Genomic DNA, 9,373 nt, shown 5'->3' with positions numbered 1-9,373 from the left:
CCCCCTCCCTCCCCCCACTCCCTCCCCACTCTTCCCCTTCCCCCACTCCTCCCCCTTCCCCCACTCCCTCCCCCTCCCCCTCCCCCCTCCACTCACTCCATCCCTCCCCCTCCACTGCCCCCCCAGTCGCTCTCTCTCTTCCCCCCAGTTGCTCTCTCTCTCTTCCCCCGTCGCTCTCCCTCTCTCTTCCCCCCCAGTCACTCTCTCTCTCTCTTCCTCCCCAGTCGTTCGCTGTCTCTCTTCCCCCCCAGTCGCTCTCTGTCTCTCTTCCCCCGCAGTCGCTCTCTCTCTCTTCCCCCCCAGTCGCTCTCTCTCTCTCTTCCCCCCCAGTCACTCTCTCTCTCTCTTCCCCCCCAGTCATTCTCTGTCTCTCTTCCCCCCAGTCGCTCTCTGTCTCTCTGCCCCCAGTCGCTCTCTCTCTCTTCCCCCCCAGCCACTCTCTCTCTCTCTTTCCCCCCAGTCGCTCTCTCTCTTCCCCCCCGTCGCTCTCTCTCTTCCCCACCCCCCAGTCGCTCTCTCTCTTCCCCCCTTCGCTCTCTCCCCCCAGTCGCTCTCTCTCTTCCCCCCCCAGTCGCTCTCTCTCTTCCCCCCCAGTCGCTCTCTCTCTTCCACCCCCAGTCGCTCTCTCTCTTCCCCCCCAGTCGCTCTCTCTCTTCCCACCCAGTCACTCTCTCTCTTCCCCCCGAGTCGCTCTCTCTCTTCCCCCCCAGTCGCTCTCTCTCTTCCCCCCCAGTCGCTCCCTCTCTTCCCCCCCAGTCGCTCTCTCTTCCCCCCAGTTGCTCTCTCTTCCCCCCAGTCGCTCTCTCTCTTCCCCCCAGTCGCTCACTCTCTTACCCCCAGTCGCTCTCTCTCTTCCCCCCAGTTGCTCTCTCTCTTCCCCCCAGTCGCTCTCTCTCTTCCCTCCAGTCACTCTCTCTCTTCCCCCCAGTCGCTCTCTCTCTTCCCCCCCGTCGCTCTCTCTCTTCCTCCCCAGTCGCTCTCTTTCTTACCCCCCAGTCGCTCTCTCTCTTCCCCCCAGTCGCTCTCTCTCTTCCCCCCAGTCGCTCTCTCTCTTCCCCCCAGTCGCTCTCTCTCTTCCCCCCATTCGCTCTCTCTCTTCCCCCCCAGTTGCTCTCTCTCTTCCCCAACAGTCGCTCTCTCTCTTCCCCCCAGTCGCTCTCTCTCTTCCCCCACAGTCGCTCTCTCTCTTCCCCCCCAGTCGCTCTCTCTCTTCCCCCCCAGTCGCTCTTTCTTCCCCCCCAGTTGCTCTCTCTTCCCCCCCAGTCGCTCTCTCTCTTCCCCCCCAGTCGCTCTCTCTCTCCGCCCCCAGTCGCTCTCTCTTCCCCCCAGTCGCTCTTTCTTCCCCCCCAGTTGCTCTCTCTTCCCCCCAGTCGCTCTTTCTCTTCCCCCCCAGTCGCTCTCTCTTCCCCCCCAGTTGCCCTCTCTTCCCCCCCAGTCGCTCTCTCTCTTCCCCCCCAGTCGCTCTCTCTCTTCCCCCCAGTCGCTCTCTCTCTTCCCCTCCCAGTCGCTCTCTCTCTTCCCCCCCAGTCGCTCTCTCTCTTCCCCTCCCAGTCACTCTCTCTTCCCCCCGTCGCTCTCTCTCTTCCCCCCAGTCGCTCTCTCTCTTCCCCCCCAGTCACTCTCTCTCTTCCCCCCCAGTCGCTCTCTCTCTTCCCCCCAGTCGCTCTCTCTCTTCCCCCCCAGTCACTCTCTCTCTTCCCCCCCAGTCGCTCTCTCTTCCCCCCAGTCGCTCTCTCTCTTCCCCCCCCAGTTGCTCTCTCTCTCTTCCCCCCCAGTCGCTCTCTCTCTCTTCCCCCCAGTCGCTCTCTCTCTTCCCCCCGTCACTCTCTCTCTTCCCCCCCAGTCGCTCTCTCTCTTCCCCCCCAGTCGCTCTCTCTCTTCCCCCCCAGTTGCTCTCTCTCTTCCCCCCCAGTCGCTCTTTCTCTTCCAATAACAACATGCCCTCGAAAAAGCCTCGGCACCGCCGGGCACTCTAGCTAGTTATATATATAAAAGGATAGATCTGTCTGTCTGTCTGTCTGTCCTTTGGTGTGTCTGTCCGGCTATACACTCTAAAGTTATAGAGTGTACCTACACGTGCATTACATCAAAAGAAAGCTTACAATTCCAGAACCGTCATAAGCATATTTACGTTTCGGCCGGACAAAAATTGCGCCCGCGGTATCCAAAAAACTTTCAAAATTCCACTCATTATCCGCTCATCAGCATCGAGTGACGTCGAGGTCGACCAATCGTATGGTCGAGTGACGCAACAGTCGACCAATCACTGCGTCGCGGGGGCAGGTTCGTTGCGCGTGTGGGTGGGCCCTCCTAGAGTCGAGTGACAGGACGATTGACCAATCCTACGCTGCGGTGACATGACGGTTGACCAGTCGGTGCATGTGTGGGCTGGACTTATCGTTCTGAACCGAGGTGAGTGGCCGCCATCTTGATTCCAAACTGTTCATTTCTTTTTCCCCACTTTCTGCGTGTTTCTTTTCAAATCTACATTTCCAGCAAAACAAAAGTTGCTTTTAAAACACAAATTGCTTTTTTAAAAATGTAATTAATTTGTAAATCTTTCCTCTATCCTCTATAATTTTCCCTACCTTTCACCGTTTTTCCAGGCCCGGGGCCTAGTCGTCTCCAACTGCCAGCAGCGCAACTCCAGTCCCAGGCTCCCGGCCCAGACAGAGACAAACACTGGCAGAGGGGAGAGGGTGTGCTGCCTCAGCTCCATTCCCGGGGTCAGTAGGTGGGGAGGCTTCATAAGCAACTGGGGTAGTTCGCAAGCCCCGAATAATAATCTGAAGATCCTGTGTTTGCAGCTGAGGAAATTTCTGCTGCTGAGAGCCCTAGGTTAACGACAGCCATCTTTGTCAAGGAGGGCAAAAAGTTTCAGTGCGACGCCATTTTGATTCAGTGTGTAACAGAGTGCATGCGCGGCCATCTTAGTACAGGAACAGAAAGTGGGTGGGGCTTCAGTGCTCCCAATCGGGTCCTGGTGACCGAGACAGACAATCGACTGTGTGGGCGGGGCCTAATCTATCCAACTGAAAAGCAAGTGGCGGCCATTGTTTGTGATACAACACACTGACAGGTGAGGACCCCTTTTTTAATAAAAAGATTGGTGAGGTTGTAAAGTGTATGTTATAGAAGGATTTACCAAAAATGTTTTATAAGTACTTTAAGTTTCATGTTTCAAGGTATTAAAATGTAGGCTGGGCCATGTCAGTGCAGGGGCCCCGAGGCCTAGGCTTCTCCAACGGCCAGCAGCACAACTCCAGTCCCAGGCTTCCAGCCCAGACAGGGACCAACACTGGGAGAGGGTCTGCTGGCTCCCCCCCCTCCCTTTCCGCCCGCCTCTCTTTCCCCCCTCCTTCCCCCACACCCGCTTCCCCTCCAACACCCCCCTTTCCCCCCTCCCTTTCCCCCTCCCCTCCCTCTCCCCCCTCCATTTCCACCCTTCCCCCCACACCCCCATCCCCCCCACACACCCCTCCCCCCCACAAACCCCTCCCCCCCACACCCCCTTCCCCCCCCACACCCCCACACACACCCCCACCCCCCCTTCCCTGCCACACCCTCCACACCCCCTTCCCCCCCACACCCCCACCCCCTCCCACCTCGCCCTTCGCTCCCCCACACCCTCTTTCCCCCCAACCCCTTCCCCCCCACCCGCCCCTTTCTTCCCCACCCACCCCTTTCTCCCCCACCCCTTTCTCCCCCACCCCCCCACCCACCCCTTTCTCTGACCCCACCCACCCACCCACCCCTTTCTCCCACCACACCCTCCCATCCCACTGCACCCACCCCTTTCTCCCCTACCCACCCCACCCTTCTACCCCACCCACCCGTTTCTCCCCCACCCATTTCTCCCCCACCCGTTTCTCCCCCACCCCTTGCTCCCCCACCCCTTGCTCCCCCACCCCTTGCTTCCCCACCCCTTGCTCCCCCACCCCTTTCTCCCCCACCCCTTTCCCCTTTCTCTCCTTCCCTCTCCGTCTCTCTCTCTCCCTCCCTCTGTCTCTGTCTCCCTGTCTCTCTCTCTCATTCCCTCTCTCCCTCCTTTGCTTTCCGTCTCTCTCCTTCCATCTCTCTCTCCTTCCCTCTCACTCTCCTTCCCTCTCTCTCCTTCCCTCTCTTGCTCCTTCCCTCTCTCTCTCCTTCCCTCTCTCTCTCCTTCCCTCTCTCTCTCTCCTTCTCCAATTCCAATTCCAATTCCAATTAAAATGCTTTATTGGCATGAAAGTTTACAGAGAACCATATTGCCAAAGCTTACATAGCAAAAAGGTACAGTTTTCCAACATTCTGTAGGTGTCAATCGATTTGACATTTGTTGGGTACATACAATATTACTTTTAAACAATATTAATTTTAAACAGTCTTTGTACTTCATTTGGTACGTTCAATATTAATTTTAAACAGTCTTAATTTTAAACAGTCCTCAGGTTGTGACATGTTGTTACATATTTGGCCCCAAGGTATGGTCTGTCTCCTTCTCCTAGGACTAATCTCAATTTTGACAGATCATCCAATTCCTTGAAATCTGGGGGTGTTTGGCTTATCTTGTTGAATAATATGTTTCTTGATGTGTTGAATTTTTCGCATTTTAGGAGGAAATGCATTTCTGTTTCAACCTCGCCAGCCAGACATTGATCGCATATTCTATTCTCTCTAGGCTGCCAGGATTTCTTGTATCTGCCTTTTTCAATTTCCAGTTGGTGGTCGCTTAGTCTGTACCTGGTGAGGGTCTGTCTCTGTTTTGTGTCTCTGATGGTCGTGAGGTAGTCTGCCAGTTTATATTCTCTTTTTAGGGCCCGGTAACATTCTAATCTGCTTTGGCTTTCGGTTATTTTGTTCCAATGTTCCAGGTAGGTTTCTTTGCATTTTTTAATGATTTGGTTCACTCGGATTGGTGTTTGGACGGCTGTGTTGGTCTGGGGCTGGTCAGGGTCCGGCTGAGTACTTAGTTTCCGTAGCAGCTGACTCAGGGGACTCTTTTCTGGGTTTAGCTCTTGGGTCTGAAAGGCTTTGAAATGAAGGGTGTCTGGGGAGCTAGATTTGAGGTGATTTAGGAAGTTTAGTGCTCGTTTTTGGATGTTTATTATCAGTGGGTATCTGCCTAGTTCGGCTCTGCATGCATTTGTTGGCGTTTTCCTTTGGGTGCGAAGGATGCTTCGGCAGAATTCTGCATGTAGGGCTTCTATTGTATGTTTTTCCCATTTAGTGTAGCTTTGGTGATTTAGCGGGCCCCATACTTCACTACCGTACAGTGCAATGGGCAGGATTATGCTGTCAAATATTTTGAGCCAGATTTTGATTGGGATTTGGATGTTGTAGAATTTTCTTTTTATTGCATATAGGGCTCTTCGGGCTTTTTCTTTTAGTGCATTCACTGCTATGCTGAAGCTCCCTGATGCTGTAATAGTTAGACCAAGGTAGGTGTAGCTCATAGTGTGTCCTATAGTGATATCACTGAGGGTAAACTGGTATTTGTTTTCCTGACATCTGGGCCTTTTTTGAAAAATCATGATGTTGGTTTTCTTTAGATTTACTGTTAGAGCCCAATTTTGGCAGTATTTGTCGAGTAGGTCTAGTTGTTGCTGTAATCCCTGTTCTGTGGGAGACAGCAGAACCAGGTCGTCCGCATAGAACAGGGATTTCACTTCTCCATCTGGGAGACGGAGACCTGGTGACTCGCTTTGCTCCAGCATGTCTGCTAATTCATTTATGTATATGTTGAACAGGGTCGGGCTCAAATTGCAGCCCTGCTGGACGCCTCTTCTCTGGGTGAAGAAATCGGTGCGTTTGTCTCCAATTTTGACCCCGCATTTGTTTTTCAGATACATTGATTTAATAAGGTCATAGACTTTGCCCCCTATTCCACATTGAAGAAGTTTATAATAGAGCCCTTCGTGCCATATAGAGTCAAAGGCTTTCTTGAAGTCGATGAAACAGGCGAATATTTTCCCATTTTTTGTTTGGTGTATATGTTTTTCAATGAGGGTGTGAAGGGTATAGATATGGTCGGCGGTGCGGTGTTTTGGAAGAAAGCCTATTTGGTTTTTTCTGAGGATATTATGTTTGTTAAGAAAATCAAGTAATCTACTATTTAGAATACTGCAGAATAACTTCCCTAGACAACTGTTGACACAGATGCCGCGGTAGTTATTTGGGTCTGATTTGTTTCCGCTTTTATATATGGGGGAGATTAGTCCTTGGCACCAGATATCGGGAAAACAGCCTGAACGTAATATGATGTTGAATAATTTGAGTACCGCACCCTGCATCTCCATATTGCTGAACTTGAGCATTTCATTTTTGATGTTGTCTGGGCCACAGGCTTTCTTTAGGTGGAGAGATTTTGTTTTTGTGGCCATTTCTTTCCATGTGATTGGGGAGTCTAGAGGGTTTTGGTTGTCTTTGATTGTTGCTTCTAATGTGTGGAGTTTTTCTGTGACCTGATGTTGACTTGGGTTTGTTTCGTTTATTGGGATGTCTTTGTAGAGGTTTTCAAAATGTGTTCTCCAGATGTCGCCATCTTGGATTGGTAATGCTTGCAATTGTGTTGTACTCAGGTTATTCCACATTTCCCAGAATTGTTTTGGGTTGGTGGAGTTTTCAATTTCTTCTAGTATTTTGTGGGTATAGTTTTGTGTTTTGTTCCTAATGGTGTGTTTATATCTTTTGAGGGTTTCATTGTATCTAGTACGTAGGTCCGGATTGTTTGGTTGGCGATGCTTTTGGTTTGATATTTTTCTCAGGTCTTTTCTGGCATTTTTGCATTCGTGGTCAAACCATTTCTTATTTTTATTTTGTCTTTTGTGACTCTTCCTCTTCTGTTTCACGAGGTCGGCTTTTACAGCTGCCTCATGAAAGATCATATTTATATCCTCTATGGCCATGTTTACCCCATCTCTGGTGATCTCATATAGATTTTCTTTAAATTTTGAAATTTTACTTGTGAGATCAGGTGAATTTAGTGCTGTGATGAATTTATCTCCACTGTCTGGGGCCCATCTGTATGTCTGGTTTATTTTATGTAGCTTACTGGGTTCTCTCTCTCTCTCCTTCCCTCTCGCCTTCCATCTCTCTCTCTCTCTCTTCTCCCCCGTCTCTCTCTTCCCCCCCGTCGCTCTCTATCTTCCCCCCTGTCGCTCTCTCTCTTCCCCCCCAGTCGCTCTCTCTCTTCCACCCCAGTCACTCTCTCTCTCTCTTCCAACAACAACATGCCCTCAAAAATCCCTCGGCACCGCCAGGCACTCCAGCTAGTAGGTAATAAACGGGATGAGGTCCTAAAAGCTGAATATCGGGAGTTAGGAGGTAAATTATAAAATAGGACCTCAAAGGTAGTAATCTCAGGATTGCTACCAGTGCCACGTGCTAGTCAGAGTAGAAATAGAAGGATATTTCAGATGAATATATGGCTAGAGGAATGATGCAAGGGGGAGGGATACAAATTCCTGGGACATTGGAACCGGTTCTGGGGGAGGTGGGACAAGTACAAACTGGACACTTTGCACCTGGGCGGGACTGGAACCGATGTCCTAGGGGGAGTGTTTGCTAGTGCTGTTGGGGAGGGATTAAACTAAAATGGCAGGGGGTTGGGTACCTGTGCAGGGAGACAGAGGAAAGGAAAGCAAGGATAGAAACAAAAGACAGGAAGGAGAAAAGCAAAAGTGGAAGGCAGAGAAATCAAGGGTGTAAATCAAACAGGGCTACATTAAATAATAATTCTAAAAGGACTAAGAGTTTTAAAAAAACAAGCCTGAAGGCTTTGTGTCTTAATGCGAGGAGCATTCGTAATAAGGTGGATGAATTAATTGCACAAATAGATGTAAATGGATATGATATAATTGGGATTACGGAGACATGGCTCCAGGGTGACCAAGGCTGGGAATTCAACATTCAGGGGTATTCAATATTCAGGAAGGACAGGCAAAAAGGAAAAGGAGGTGGGGTAGCACTGCTGGTTAAAGAGGAGATTAACAAAACAGTAAGGAAGGATATTAGCTCTGATGATGTGGAATCTGTATGGGTATAGCTGAGAAATACGAAGGGGCAGAAAACGTTAGTGGGAATTGTATACAGACCCCCAAACAGTAATGCTGAGGTTGGGGATGGCATTAAATGGGAAATTAGAGATGCGTGCAATAAGGTTACAGCAGTTGTCATGGGTGACTTTAATCTACATATAGATTGGGCTAACCAAATTAGTAACAATACTGTGGAGGAGGAATTCCTCGAGTGTATACGGGATGAGATCATGGCTGATCATTCAAACTCAGTACCCTATCCCTGCCTTCTCCCCATATCCCTTGATCCCTTTAGCATTAAGAAATATATCTAACACCTTCTTGAATATATTTAATGAATTGGCCTCAACTGCCTTCTGTGGTATAGAATTCCATAGGTTCACCACTCTCTGGGTGAAGAAATTCCTCCTCATCTCTGTCCTAAATGGCTTACCCCTTATCTTTAGACTGTGACCCCTGGTTCTGTACTCCCCCACCATCGGGAACATCCTTCCTGCATCTAGTCTGTCTAGTCCTGTTAGAATTCTATAAGTTTCAATTAGATCCCCTCTCATTCTTCTAAACTCCAGTGAGTATAAGCCCAATTGACCCAATGTCCCCTCATACTTCATTCCTGCCATCCCACGTATCAGTCTGGTGAATCTTCGCTGCACTCCCTCCATGGCAAGAACATCCTTCCTCAGATAAGGCGACCAAAACAGCACACAATACTCAAGGTGTGGTCTCACCAACGCCCTGTGCTCGAACCCTCTCGCTAAGAAGGCCAACATACCATTTGCCTTCTTAACCGGCTGCTGCACCTGCATACTTACCTTCAGCGACTGGTGCAGAAGGACACCCAGGTCTCGTTGCACTTCCCTTTCTCCCAATCTATTGCCGTTTAGATAATAATCTGCCTTCCTGTTTTTGCCACCAAAGTGGATAACCTTGCATTTATTCACATTATACTGCATCTGCCATACGTCTGCCCAATCACCCAACCTGTCCAAATCATACTGGAGTTTCTCGGCATCCTCCTCACAGCACACACGCCCACCCAGCCTTGTTTCATCTGCAAACTTGGAGATATTACATCTAGTTCCCTCGTCTAGATCATTAATATATATTGTGAATAGCTGGGGTCCTAGCACCGATCCCTGCGGTACCCCACTAGTCACTGCCTGCCACTCGGAAAAAGAGCCAATTATTCCAACTCTTTGCTTCCTGTCTGCCAGCCAGTTCTCTATCCAAGTCAGTACCTTGCCCCCAATCCCATGTGCTTTAACTTTACACGCTAATCTCTTATGCGGGACCTTATCGAAAGCCTCAAAAAATTCCAGTAGTTTAGTCAAGCACGATTTACCTTTTGTAAATCC

Source organism: Somniosus microcephalus, chromosome 1, assembly GCF_052327205.1.
Source record: "Somniosus microcephalus isolate GS21.2 chromosome 1, FLI_Smic_1.0, whole genome shotgun sequence".
Classification (NCBI taxonomy): domain Eukaryota; kingdom Metazoa; phylum Chordata; class Chondrichthyes; order Squaliformes; family Somniosidae; genus Somniosus; species Somniosus microcephalus.
Note: the sequence above shows the minus strand (reverse complement) of the source record.